Source organism: Callorhinus ursinus, unplaced genomic scaffold (assembly GCF_003265705.2).
Source record: "Callorhinus ursinus isolate GAN/ISIS: 27379988/994484 unplaced genomic scaffold, GSC_fseal_2.0 scaffold29, whole genome shotgun sequence".
Lineage (NCBI taxonomy): Eukaryota > Metazoa > Chordata > Mammalia > Carnivora > Otariidae > Callorhinus > Callorhinus ursinus.
The window spans coordinates 1,753,053-1,766,375 of NW_027397091.1; the positions used below are offsets into that span (position 1 = coordinate 1,753,053).

The following is a 13,323-nucleotide window of genomic DNA, read 5'->3' on the forward strand; positions in this document are numbered from 1 at the left end:
CAGAATACAATGAGAGATCAAGAGTTTCCAAGACAAACAGAAACTAAAGGAGTTCGTGACCACTAAACCAGCCCTGCAAGAAATAGTAAGGGGGAATCTTTGAGTGGGGGGAAAAAAAGACCAAAAGCAACAAAAACTAGAAAGGTACAGAGAACATCACCAGAAACATCAACTTTACAGTAACACAATGGCACTAAAATCCTATCTTTCAATAACCACTCTGAATGTAAATGGAGTCAGTGCTCCAATCAAAAGACACAGTGTATCAGAATGGATTAAAAAACAAGACCCATCAATATGCTGTTTACAAGAGACTCAATTTAGACCCAAAGACATCTGCACATTGAAAGTGAGGGGGTGGAAAACCATCTATCATGCTAATGGATGACAAAAGAAAGCCAGAGTACCATACTTATATCAGACAAACTAGATTTTAAAACAAAGACTGTAACAAGAGATGAAGAAGGGCACTATATCATAATCAAGGGGTTGATCTAACAAATATATATATTTGGGTGCTCCTATGTTGGCGGCATAAATATTTACATCAGTTGGTAACAAACATAAACTCACTGATAATACAATAATAGCAGGGGACTTTAACACTCCACTTACAGCAATGGACAGATCATCTAAGCAGAAAATCAACAAGAAACAATGGCTTTGAATGACACACTGGACCAGACAGATTTAACAGATATATTCAGAACACTTCATCTAAAGCAGCAGAATGCACATTCTTTTCGAGAGCACATGGAACATTCTCCAGAATAGATCACATACTGGGTCATAAATCAGCCCTCAACAGAACAGAAAGATCGAGATCATACCAAGCATATTTTCAGACCACACACTATCGAACCTGAAGTCAACCACAAGAAAAAATTTAGAAAGACCACAAACATATAGATGTTAAAGAACATCCTACTAAAGAATGAATGGGTTAACCAGAAAATTAAAAAAATAAATAAAAAAATACATGGAAGCAAACGAAAATGAAAACACAACAGTCCAAGTCCAAGACCTTTGGGATGCAGCAAAGGCAGTCATAAGAGGAAAGTATATAGCAATACAGGCCTTCATCAAGAAGCAAGAAAAGTGTCAAATACACAACCTAACCTTATATCTAAAGTAGCTAGAAAAGGAACAGCAAATAAAACATATGGCCAGCAGACGAAGGGAAATAATAAATATTAGAGCAGAAATAAACGATATAGAAACAAACAAACAAAAAACCAGTAAAACAGATCAGTGAAACTAGGAGCTGGTTCTGTGAAAGAATTATATGCAAACAATGAATCATGGAACACTACATCAAAAACTAATGATGTACTGTATGGTGACTAACAATAAAAAAAAGGAAAAATAATTTTAAAAAAGAATTAATAAAATTGATAACCCCCCAGCCAGACTTATCAAAAAGGAAAGAAAAAGGTCCCAAATAAATAAAATCACGAATGAAAGGAGAGATCACAACCAATACCACAGAAATACAAATAATCATAAGAGAATATTATGAGCAATTATATGCCAACAAATTGGGCAATCTGGAAGAAATGGACAAATTCCTAGAAACATACAAACTATGAAAACAAACAGGAAGAAATAGAAAATTTGAACAGACCTATAATCAGCAAAGAAATTGAGTCAGTAATCAAAAATCTCCCAACAAACAAAAGTCCAGGGTCGGTGGCTTCCCAGGAGAATTCTACCAGCCATTTAAAGAAGAGTTAATACCTATCCTTCTCAAATTATTCCAAAAAATAGAAATGGAAGGAAAACTTCCAAACTCATTCTATGAGGCCAGCATTACCTTGATTCCAAAACCAAGGACACCATCAAAAAGGAGAATTACAGGCCAATATCCCTGATGAACATGGATGCAAAAATTCTCAATAAGATACTAGCAAATCGAATCCAACAGTACATTAAAAGAATTACTCACCATGATCCAGTAGGATTTATCCCTGGGCTGCAGGAGTGGTTCAATATTCACAAATCAATCAATGTGATACACCACATTAATAAAAGAAAGGATAAGAACCATATGATTTACTCAATAGATGCAGAAAAAGCATTTGACAAATATAGCATCCATTCTTGATAAAAACCCTCAGGAAAGTAGGGATAGATGGAACATACTTAACATCATAAAGGCCATATATGAAAGACCCACAGCTAATACCATCCTCAACTGAGAAAAACTGAGAGCTTGTCCTCTACGGTCAGGAACAAGACACTCTCACCATTATTATTTAACACAGTAAACGAAAGTCTTAGCCTCAGCAATCAGACAACAGAAAGAAAGAAAAGGCATCCAAATTGGCAAGGAAGAAGTCAAACTTTCACTATTTGCAGATGACATGATACTCTATGTAGAAAACCTGAAAGGGGTGCCTGGGTTGCTCAATCGGTTAAATATCTGTCTTTGGCTCAGGTCACGAACCAGGGTCCTGGGATCAAGCCCCATGTTGGGCTCCTTGCTCAGCGGGGAGTCTGCCACTCCCTCTCCATCTGCCTCTCCCCCAGCTCATGCTCTCTCAAATAAATAAAATCTTAAAAAAAAAAAAAAAAGAAAACCCCAAAGACTCCACCAAAAATTTGCTAGAACTGATACATGAACTCAGCAAAGGCACAGGATATAAAATCAACATACAGACATCTGTTGCATGTCTATACACCAAGCATGAAGTAGCAGAAAAAGAAATCAAGGAATTAATCCCATTTACAATTGCTCCAAAACCCATAAGATACTTAGGAATAAACCCAACCAAAGAGATAAAAGATCTGTACTCTGAAAACTATAGAACACTTATGAAAGAAATCAAAGAGGAGAAAAAGAAATGGAAAAACATGCCATGCTCATGGATTGGAAGGACAAATATTGTTAAAATGTCTATACTACCCAAAGCAATCTACACATTCAATGCAATGCCTATCAAAATACCACCAGCATTTTTCACAGAGCTAGAACAAACAATCCTAAAATTTGTTTGGAACCACAAAAGACTGAATAGCCAAAGCAATCCTGAAAAAGAAAATCAAAGCTGGAGGCATCACGATTCCCGATTTCAAGCTGTATTACAAAGCTGTAGTCATCAAGATGGTTTGGTACTGGCACAAAAACTGACACACAGATCAATGGAACAGAATGGAGAACCCAGAAATGGACCCACAATTATATGGTCAACTAATCTTTGACAAAGCAGGAAAACATAGCTAATGGAAAAAAGACAGTCTCTTCAACAAATGGTGTTGGGAAAACTCGGCAGTGACATGAAGAATGAAACTGGACCACTTTCTTACACCAGACAAAAAAATAAGTTCAAAATGGAATCTGAATGTAAGACAGGAAACCATAAAAATCCTAGAGGAGAAAACAGGGAGCAACCTCTTTGACCTTGGTCCCAGCAACTTCTACTAGACACATCTCCCAAGGCAAGGGAAACAAATGCAAACATGAACTATTGAGACTTCATCAAGATAAAAATCTTCTGCATAGTGAAGGAAACAATCAACAGAACTAAAAGGCAGGCTACAGAATGGGAGAAGATATTTGCAAATGACATATCTGATAAAGGGTTAGTATCCAAAACCTATAAGGAACTCATCAAACTGAACACCCAAAAAACAAATAATCCAGTTAAGAAATGGGCAGAAGACATGAATAGACAATTTTTTTTTGAATACTTTTCCAAAGAAGACATCCAGATGGCTATGAGACACATGAAAAGATGCTCAACATCACCCATCATCAGGGAAACACAAATCAAAACCATGATGAGAAACCACCTTACACTTGTCAGAACGGCTAAAATAAACAACATAGGAAACAACAGATGTTGGTGAGGATGCAGAGAAAGGGGAACCCTCTTACATTGTTGGTGGGAATGCAAACTGGGGCAGCCACTCTGGAAAACCATATGGAGCTTCCTCAAAAAGTTAAAAATAGAACTACCCTATGACCCAGCAATTGCACTACTAGGTATTAACCCAAAGGATACCAAAATACAGATTGAAGAGGTACATGCACCCCAATGTTTATAACAGCATTATCAACAATAACCAAATTATGGAAAGAGCCCAAATGTCCAACGGCTGATGAATGGATAGAGAAGAGTGGTATATACACACAGTGGAATATTACTCAGCAATCAGAAAGAATGAAATCTTGGCATTTCCAATGACGTGGGTGGAATTGAGTGTATTATACTAAGTGAAATCAGTCAGAGAAAGACAAATATATGATTTCACTTATATGTGGAATTTAAGAAAACAGATGAACATGAGGAAGGGAAGGAAACAAGATAAAAACAGGGAGGCAAACCACAAGACTTTTTTAAAAATGATTTATTTATATTAAAGAAAGGAGGGGCAGCAGGGCAGAGGGAGAGGGAGAGAGAGAATCTTCAGCAGACTCCCCACACAGCATGGAGCCTGACACTGGGCTCAATCTCATGACCCTGAGACCAGGACCTGAGATCAAGTGTCGGACACTCAACCAACTGAACCACCCAGGCACCCCAAGAGACTTAAATACAGAAAACAGACTGAGGGTTGCTGGAGGGGAGGTTGGTGGGGGGATGGGCTAAACGCATGATGGGCATTAAGGAGGGCACTGGTTGGGATGAGCACTGGGTGTTAGATGTATGTGATGAGTCACTAAATTCTTCTCTTGAAACCAGTACTACATTATATGTTAACTAACTGGAATTTAAATTAAAAAAAGAAAAAAAAACCCACACCAAACTTTAGCCTAATTCAACAAGGAACTGTGTGCCAGGTCTGTGGTAAAGAAAGGAATAAGAAAAACGTGTTCAAAGAGATCTGACATGACAATGTTGTTCACCTCAGAATTCTGCCTAGGTTTGGAACTTTCCCAGAAAAGAGGAGAAAATTATTTTCTTCCATTTCCACTTCTATCTTCTGCATGGCCCTTTTTAAAGGTCTAGCTATGGAATAAAAGTAGGCTCTTGGGCCTGCTCTATATTAGGTCCAGGAACTCAACTACCATTTTAAAATTATGTGTATAGAGAGGGATACACTTTGGGTTTCCAAAAGCAAATTTGGGAAACACAGTTGGAACTGGGGCATGTTAACAAATTTGGAGACTTTCTAATGTCCAACTTGTTTTAAAAAGTTTTACCCTTAATTAGTTCTATTAAGAAGACAATATGATTTATCAAATCAAAACCTTTATTACCAAAGGTTGTAATTAAACAGTTAATCACGATTTTATTAATGCTTTTTTTTTAAGATTTTTTTTATTTATTAATTTTGACAGAGAGAGACACAGCAAGAGAGGGAACACAAGCACGGGTGGTGGGAGAGGGAGAAGCAGGCTCCCCGCGGAGCAGGGAGCCCGATGCGGGGCTTGATGCCAGGACCCTGGAATCATGACCTGAACCAAAGGCAGATGCTTAACGACTGAGCCACCCAGGCACCCCTTATTAATGTTTTTCATCACAACTATACTGGAAACTCCCAGGTAACAGAATCTGGTGTTTTGAACATTATGGTATCCCCAGCATCTAGGATGTGCCCAGGATATATTTATTAAATAAAGGATTAAATAATGGTATAAATAAATGAATAATGATATAGGTACATGTTCAAAAGAAAACTCTCAAAAACACATTTCAATGTGTTTTTTCTGTCTATGATGATGGCCTGCATCAGCTCTTAATGTTTTGTTTTAATATAGCTTTAGCATACCAACAATTCATACATGACAGGGCAATATTTCCATTATTACTTTTTAAAAATATTTTCAAGGCTATTTTTTATGCCATCTTTTTTCAGATAAGCAATTTAAAAAATATCCTGTTGGGAGATGAACCATAAGAGACTCTTAACTATATGAAACAAAACAAGAGTTGCTGGAGGGGAGAGGGGTAGGGGAATATGGAACTGGGTGATGGGCATTAGGGAGGGCAAATCAGCACTGGGTATTATATGCAACTGATGAATCACTAAATTCTACCTCCGAAACTAATAATATACTATATGTTAACTAAACTGAATTTATATAAAAAAATATATATCCTGTTGGGAAGTTGACTGAAATTATATTTATAGCTTACTTTAGGGAGCTTTTCATTTATTCTAGTTTTATTTTATGCCTCTCAGATTTGTATAGCTTTATTCATACAAGCTTTATACTTTCCTTTAGTTTATTCCCAGTTATTATATGTATTTTTGCTGTTATTATGAATGGGATCTCTCCTTCCATTATATTTTCTAAGCTAGTTATTCCTGGCAGAGAGAAAAGCTACTGCTTTTTGTATATTTATTTTGGAGCCTAACATGGAAACATTTTTTTAGGGTAGGTGTGACCAACTGCCTGCATAAAAATAAATCTTAATGAAGCACTCACTGCTCTGAGCAGTGAGCACTCCAAGAACAACTAGTTGCAAAACATACACTAAGGCAAATGAACATAGTGACTTTCAAATGGGTTTTTTACTTATATATTACCTAAAATAATTATTAAAAATAAGTATCACCAAACATAACTTTGTTTTTGACTAGCCGATCTCTAGCTCATCTTTCTGACAACAAAATAGCAAACTCACAAGTTGGCTCTCAAGACCCTGCCCAAATGGGACAGTGACCAGTCTGTGCTTTAGAAGATGCAATCTTTTTGTTTTCTAACATAACGAAAGGTGGTCTCAGGAACGAATTATCAATACAAGAAAACCAAGAAACATCCCTGTCTTACTTAGCTAGAGCATAGGAAACAATTGCAGAAGAGATTATTCTCTCAGACCTGTGACTGAATTCAGCTGATGAGCCACACTAGGCAACCAGGACCTGGCCCTACTGCAATAACCTGAGCCTGAGAAAATTAGATGGCAGGTTCCATGTCTTTATTAATCGTCAGGGGCAGATGTGGAGCCTCTGCAGCTCAGTCCATAGCTCTACCATGTCAGAGGCCAACAAAACCACAACACATCCATTAGAAGTTGGATTTGGTGTATTTCACTACTAAAGAATATAGGAATTTGCTTGAATATGCCTATCTTTGGAAGGATGTCTAAGAAATTGATAATATGAGCTGTTTTTGGTGAGAGGATGAAGAATCTGGGGAAGCCAGTCTTTTCATTACATATAGAATCCTTTTGCATCTTTTGATTTTTTTTAAAGTAAAAAAATCAGTGATGTATTTGACCAACATCTGTCTATACATAAAAGCTGGTAAAGCCAATGGTAGTAAAGGATTTAAAGGGAGAAAGTGTCAGTGGAAGTCCATCTGTATAGAAGCACAGATTATATGTGTAAAATTAAGCATACATTTCCTGCCATATCCAGAGCTCATCAGTGAATGTCCATCATTTAGGTCCTCCAGAAAGTATCTCGATACCAGGGAAGAATACTTCAAGTTTAGCAGAAAAACACTTCTTAAAACCAGTTACATTCTTTTATTCTAAATCTATTCTAATTCAGCAAAGTTATACAGTTGTTTTAATTGTTTTCCCCATGTGACTTAAAGACTACAAAAATTTTACTCATTCCTAACATTCAAGTTCACCTGAAAATTCTATTTCTCATGATAAATCTGTAAATTAGCAGTCTTCTGCACTTTGGTCAGCAAGATTTTCCTAGGCTCTGCTTATCCTTGAGTACAGGTAAGGTTACATTTCCATATGTATAGAGGCCCAGACCCCAGAATGCAAAACCTCAGGTGGAGATCCTGCACTGAGATGCTTTGTGCCTGAGTACCTAAGCTGCCCCTCCTGGATGGTACCACCACCTCACTTCCTTCAAAGTGCTCAGTCTCCACCACTTTCAGAAGTTTCCTCTGCATTCCCAGTCTTTTATAATCTTCTCTGGTACTTGGCTATTAGAAATTCTAAGATATCAGGGCTCAAAAATCCTTTATCTTCAAAAGGCAGAAACTAGGCAAGATAATTGGCTGATATTCTGTAAATATTTCTCTAAATGCATCTTATGTTATTTGAGTACAAAGTCTAAGGTCATTCTTATCTTTTATTCTCCAGAGGACAGTTCTTTTCAGTGTTAAGTAACTGGTAAGTAGGTATGTGAGTACACTGTTCTTAAGTGTCAAATAATAAGTACATGCCAAACTCTCAATCTGTAGACAAAGCTCTGTTTTTCTCCATAATAACTTCAATTTTTCCTTTACTGCAGTTTCTTCCTATTTGCAATACCCCCCTCTCCTGCTATTATTCAGAGAGTTGCAGGAACAAAAAACTAGGTATATAGGATTTATTACAACCTATTTGTCTATTCCATCTGTATTTTAATCTGGATCTTTCCATTTAGCCTCAATTTTATTGACCACACCACTATTCTAGTGACATTTTTTCCCTTAAGGAATATTTGTAAATTGCTTTATACTTTTATCACTGTGCTTCCAGGCGTTTTTTTTTTTTTAATTCTAACTAGTTCTTTTTAATAAATCTGTGTCTTTTATCCTTTTCAGCCCTATGATTGACAATTCCATTCCTTCTGCATTTTAGTGTTTTTTTTTTTTCCTATTTTTCTATTACCATTGTTTCCTCTGGGTTTGTACACAGTTTTTCTCTTTGTAGGTATTGCCCAAGTTCTAAAATCAAGGCTGTGGTGCTATCTTTGCTTACCACAACTGAAATCTGTCTTCTTAAACATTTTATATTTCAGATGTTTGTTATTTTGGTGGGTCTCTTTTTACTCTGCCATATTCCCAGTACTTATTCTGTGTTGGCTCCATGAAGACATTTTCTCCATTTTTGTGTAATGATAAAGTCTCTATTTTCAGTTTAAATCATTCCATCAGATTTTTAAAAAATGATTTTTATTTATTTGAGAGAGAGTGAGAGCACCTGTGCGCAAGTGGGGCAGGGGCAGTGGGAGAGAGAGAGAGAGGGAGAAGCAGACTCCCCGCTGAGTAGGGAGCCCACCACAGGACTCGATCCCACGACTCCAAGATCATGACCTGAGCCAAAGGCAGACACTTAACCAACTGAGACACCCAGGCACCCCATTCCATTTAAAAAATCCGTAAGATTTTTATGAGACTTTGATGACGGTGAGGTATTCAAATTTGATGTATTCCTCTCTGACCTCTATCGCAAGCACAACCATACATGCATTATAATTTCACAAATAATCTGCTTATCAGCACTTAATGACCAACTTCTATTTAATTCACAGTCTTGTGATTAAGGATGGAACTCTTAAGAGTATGGATTGTAGGAAAAAGAGCAGAGTAATGCTGAGATAGAAGGAGTATAAAATGAGAAACAAGTTATAAGGAAGGAAAATACTCTCAGGTTGAACTTCACATCCTAATTACAAAGGCAGTGAAAAGAAATTAGATGCAATGAGAAGTTCTCATTCCCAACATAAAACAAACCCTAGGTGTAATACAATACCTGCTTACTTTTAGAAATAAGCGGATTTTTTCTTCCCCAAGAAAACAACATGTTTTTTCTCACAACAAAATAATTCAAAATGCAATAGGAAAGCAATGCCTATGTCACTCAAAACCACACTCTAATTACCTGGGGATATTTAATTTTCAACATCTCTCAAGTATGATGAAAGGGCCAGTGAGCCTCTTTCTTTAGAGTCAGATCTTATTCTACATTAATGGCTCATCATCTCCTGGGTTCCTGTATAGGTGGGCATAATAGACATCTGCAAAACACAAAACAAATATAATTCTTAAAAATTTGGTGTTTCCAGTTGCCAGAGAAAATATATTATTGTTGGGGTAATGGTAATGGTAATCTACTTATTTACTAGAGTTAATACAAAGATGGATCTTGAAAAGAAAAATCTTCTGTATGAACTTTTTTGAAAAAATTTTTGATTTTGTAATGGATATATTATTTGAGAAATGGTTATATCTTTTCTTTTCCTTCAAGAAAACCAGCCTACTTATAAAGAAGGAATTAAAATTATTATTTGCAGGTGATAATAAAATAAAAAAGAATACTTACTAATAATTATTTCTATTAATATGAGAGATACAAAAGAAGGTGTAAATAATTGAAAATATATATCTGCTTCTTGGTTGTGGAAACTCAATATAGTAAGATGTCAATTTTCTTTATCTTATTTTATTTTTTTAAAGATTTTATTTATTTATTTAACAGAGAGAGAGAGAGAGAGCACAAGCAGGGGGAGTGGCAGGCAGAGGCGGAGGGAGAAGCAGGCTCCCCACAGAGAAGGGGGAGCCCGATGTGGGACTCGATCCCAGGACTCTGGGATCATGACCTGAGCCAAAGGCAGTCGTTTAACCAACTGAGCCACTCAGGCGCCCAATTTTCTTTAAATCTATCAATTTAATGCAGACAAAATAAAAAATATTGACAGAATTTGGCTTTTTCTGGAGGGCAGAGGGTGGTTAGAGAAGCTAATTCTAGTTTAGTAGGAAAACTGAAAATGAGAGAACAGCCAGACATACTCCAAAAAAGAAAAACTTGTGTTTCTACCACATGAAGTGACAGATTAACAGGACAGAACAGAGATATGGTATTTAGTCAGAGCTGCTGTTTGCCAAATATCTTCAGCTTTCTATCTTTTGGGCACATGTATGACTGTACTGATGGTGTGAGTCTCTCCAGGGCCCTCTTTCCTTTAGCCAGGACAACTAGAAATGTTCAAGATGACAGCAACCCTGTTAGCCTAAGTTTTTGAGTGAAAGTCATGGCAGAGAGCCTTCAGCAACCCTTGATGGCCATGTAACAAAAGGAAAATTTCTTGTTCTAAACCACTAAGATTTTGAGGTTATTTGTTACTATGGTATAACCTAGCCTACCCTAGTAGATACAAGAAAGCTGAAGAGCAGTCCAAATTCATATAGGAATCTATATATCATAAAGTTGATATTATCCAGTAGTTGATATTACCCATTAGCAAGCACTCTCACACTTTGGCTCAGTCATTAAGCGTCTGCCTTCGGCTCAGGTCATGATCCCAGGGTCTTGGGATCGAGCCCCGCATCGGGCTCCCTGCTCAGTGGGAAGCCTGCTTCTCCCTCTCCCACTCCCCCTGCTTGTGTTCCCTCTCTCGCTGTGTGTCTCTCTCTGTCAAATAAATAAATAAAGTCTTAAAAAAAAAAGAAATTGTCAATTAGTAAAACTGTCAGCCTCCATGAAAACAACTTAGTAAAATTATACATGGATTTACCCATTGACCCAGCAATTCCACATTCAGTAATTTAACTTCCTTTTTTTTAATAAAGATTTTATTTATTTGAGAAAGAGAGAGAGCACACATGCCCACACACATGTGTGGGGGGAGGGGCAGAGGGAGAGGGACTAGCAGACTCTCTGCTTAGTGGGGAGCCCAACACAGGGCTCCCTCCCAGGACCCCAAGATCATGACCCGAGCTGGTCAGACACTTAGTGACTGAGCCACCCAGGCACCCTAGTAATTTAACTTTCCAAATGTGCTTACATATATTCAAACACATATATATGTACCAGGCTCTTCTTTGCAGCCCTGCTTGTAATAGCAAAAGGCAGGAAGCAACCTAAATATGTAATTGGTTATAGTTTATCACCATAGGCTAATTTTGCAGTTGTTAAAAAAAATGGTGTAAATAAGATACCTACAAATAAACCTAAATGAAGAGGTGAAAGACTTGTACTCTGAAAACTATAAAACACTGATGAAAATAATTGAAGATGACATAAAGAAGTGGAAAGACATTCCATGCTCATGGATTGGGAGAAAAAATATTGTTAAAATGTCTATACTACCCAAAGCAATCTACACATTTATTGCAATCCCTATCAATATACCAACAGCATTTTTCATAGAACTAGAACAAACAATCCTAAAATTTGTATGGCACCATGAAAGACCCTGAATAGCCAAAGCAACCCTGAAAAAGAATAGCAAAGCTAGAGACATCACAATTCCAGACTTCAAGTTATAGTACAAAACTACAGTAATAAAAATAGTATATTACAAAGCTATAGTAATCAAAACTGGCACAGAAATAGACATATAGATCAATGTAACAGAATGAAAAACCCAGAAATAAAGCCACAATTATATGGTCAATTAATCTTTGGTGGGGAAGGGTCCAAGCTGGCAGAGGAGTAGGAGACCTTAGTTTTGTCTAGACCCAGGAATTTAGCTAGATAGCTACCAAATCATTCTGAACACCTGCGAACTCAAATGAAGATCTAAGAAAAGAATAGCTGCAACTCTACAAATAGAAAAGTGACCACTTTCTGCAAGGTAGGAGGTATGGAGAAGTGAATCCAAGGTGATATATGGGAAGATAGACTCCATGGGGACGGAGCCTCCTAAAGCTGGCTACTAGAAAGTAATACAGCAGCAGAGGGCAAAATCAGAACTTTTAGAAGTCTGCTCTGGTGAGGGACATCAGGACTGAAAGGCGCTGAGGTGGCTAAGCGGAAGCCAGCTGCAATCAGAGTCCAGGAGTGGGCTCTCAGCTCAGGGATGCCATAAATCCTGAACCTAGCATAGTCGGGTGACCACTCCCCGAGCAGTGGCCCAGCAAGCGGCAGAACCAGCAAGACCCCTTTCCGCCCCTGGGAGGAGCAGCACAGGAGCGAGCCGCAGGAGTCTGCAGGGTCTGGAGACTCAAATGGGGTCATGGGCCTGAGACAGAAACGCTTAGTCATGGGCTGGGTGAGCAGAGAGTGCAGTTGGAAACCAGGGAGATAGGAGTGATTGACTGTTTTTCTCTGAGGGTGCACTGAGGAGTGGGGTCCCAAGCTTTTGGCTCTAGGGCCAGACATTGGGAGGCCATTTTCATTCTCATCCTCTAAAACTGTGTGGAAAGCCTTCAGGGAACAAAAGCCAGATAGAGCAAACCAGAGCAGATTACTTAGCCTGGCTCCCTGGCAAGGGCGGTGCAATTCTGCCTGGGCCAAAGACACTTGAGAATCAATGCAACAGGCCCCTCCCCCAGAAGATCAGGCTGGGTGATGGACACTGGGGAGGGTATGTGTTGTGGTGAGCGCTGTGTATTGTGTAAGACTGATGAATCACAGACCTATACCCCTGAAACAACTAATATATTATATGTTAATAATAAAAACCCACAAATAAATTTAATCTAAAGAAGAAAAAAAAAAAAAAATCAGCAAAAACATCCAGCCAAGACCAAGTTTACTGATCAATAAGAACTGCAAAATTCCAGCACTAGGGGAATACAGCACATAGAATTCATGGCTTTTTTCCCATGATTCTTTAGTCTTTCAATTTTAATTTTTAAAATTTTTTCTCTTTCCTCTTTCTTTTCTTTTTTTTTTTAAAAGATTTTATTTATTTTTGACAGAGAGAGAGAGAGAGAGCGAGAGCACAGGGGAAGCAGCAGGCAGAGGGAGAGGG

The 13,323-nt window shown here is 37.8% G+C and overlaps 1 protein-coding gene across 2 annotated transcripts in view; it reads right to left on the minus strand.

Annotated features, from left to right (window-relative positions):
• Positions 1–13,323, minus strand: part of RNF24 (ring finger protein 24) — an 83,532-nt gene that overhangs the window by 40,756 nt on the left and 29,453 nt on the right. Inside the window, exon 2 of one of the 2 annotated variants that reach the window (XM_025876336.2) lies at positions 9,507–9,642. The exons of the other annotated variant lie outside the window; for it this stretch is intronic. The gene's annotated coding sequence lies outside the window, so the exon portion shown is untranslated. The remainder of the gene's footprint in view (positions 1–9,506; positions 9,643–13,323) is intronic. 2 annotated transcript variants of the gene reach the window in all.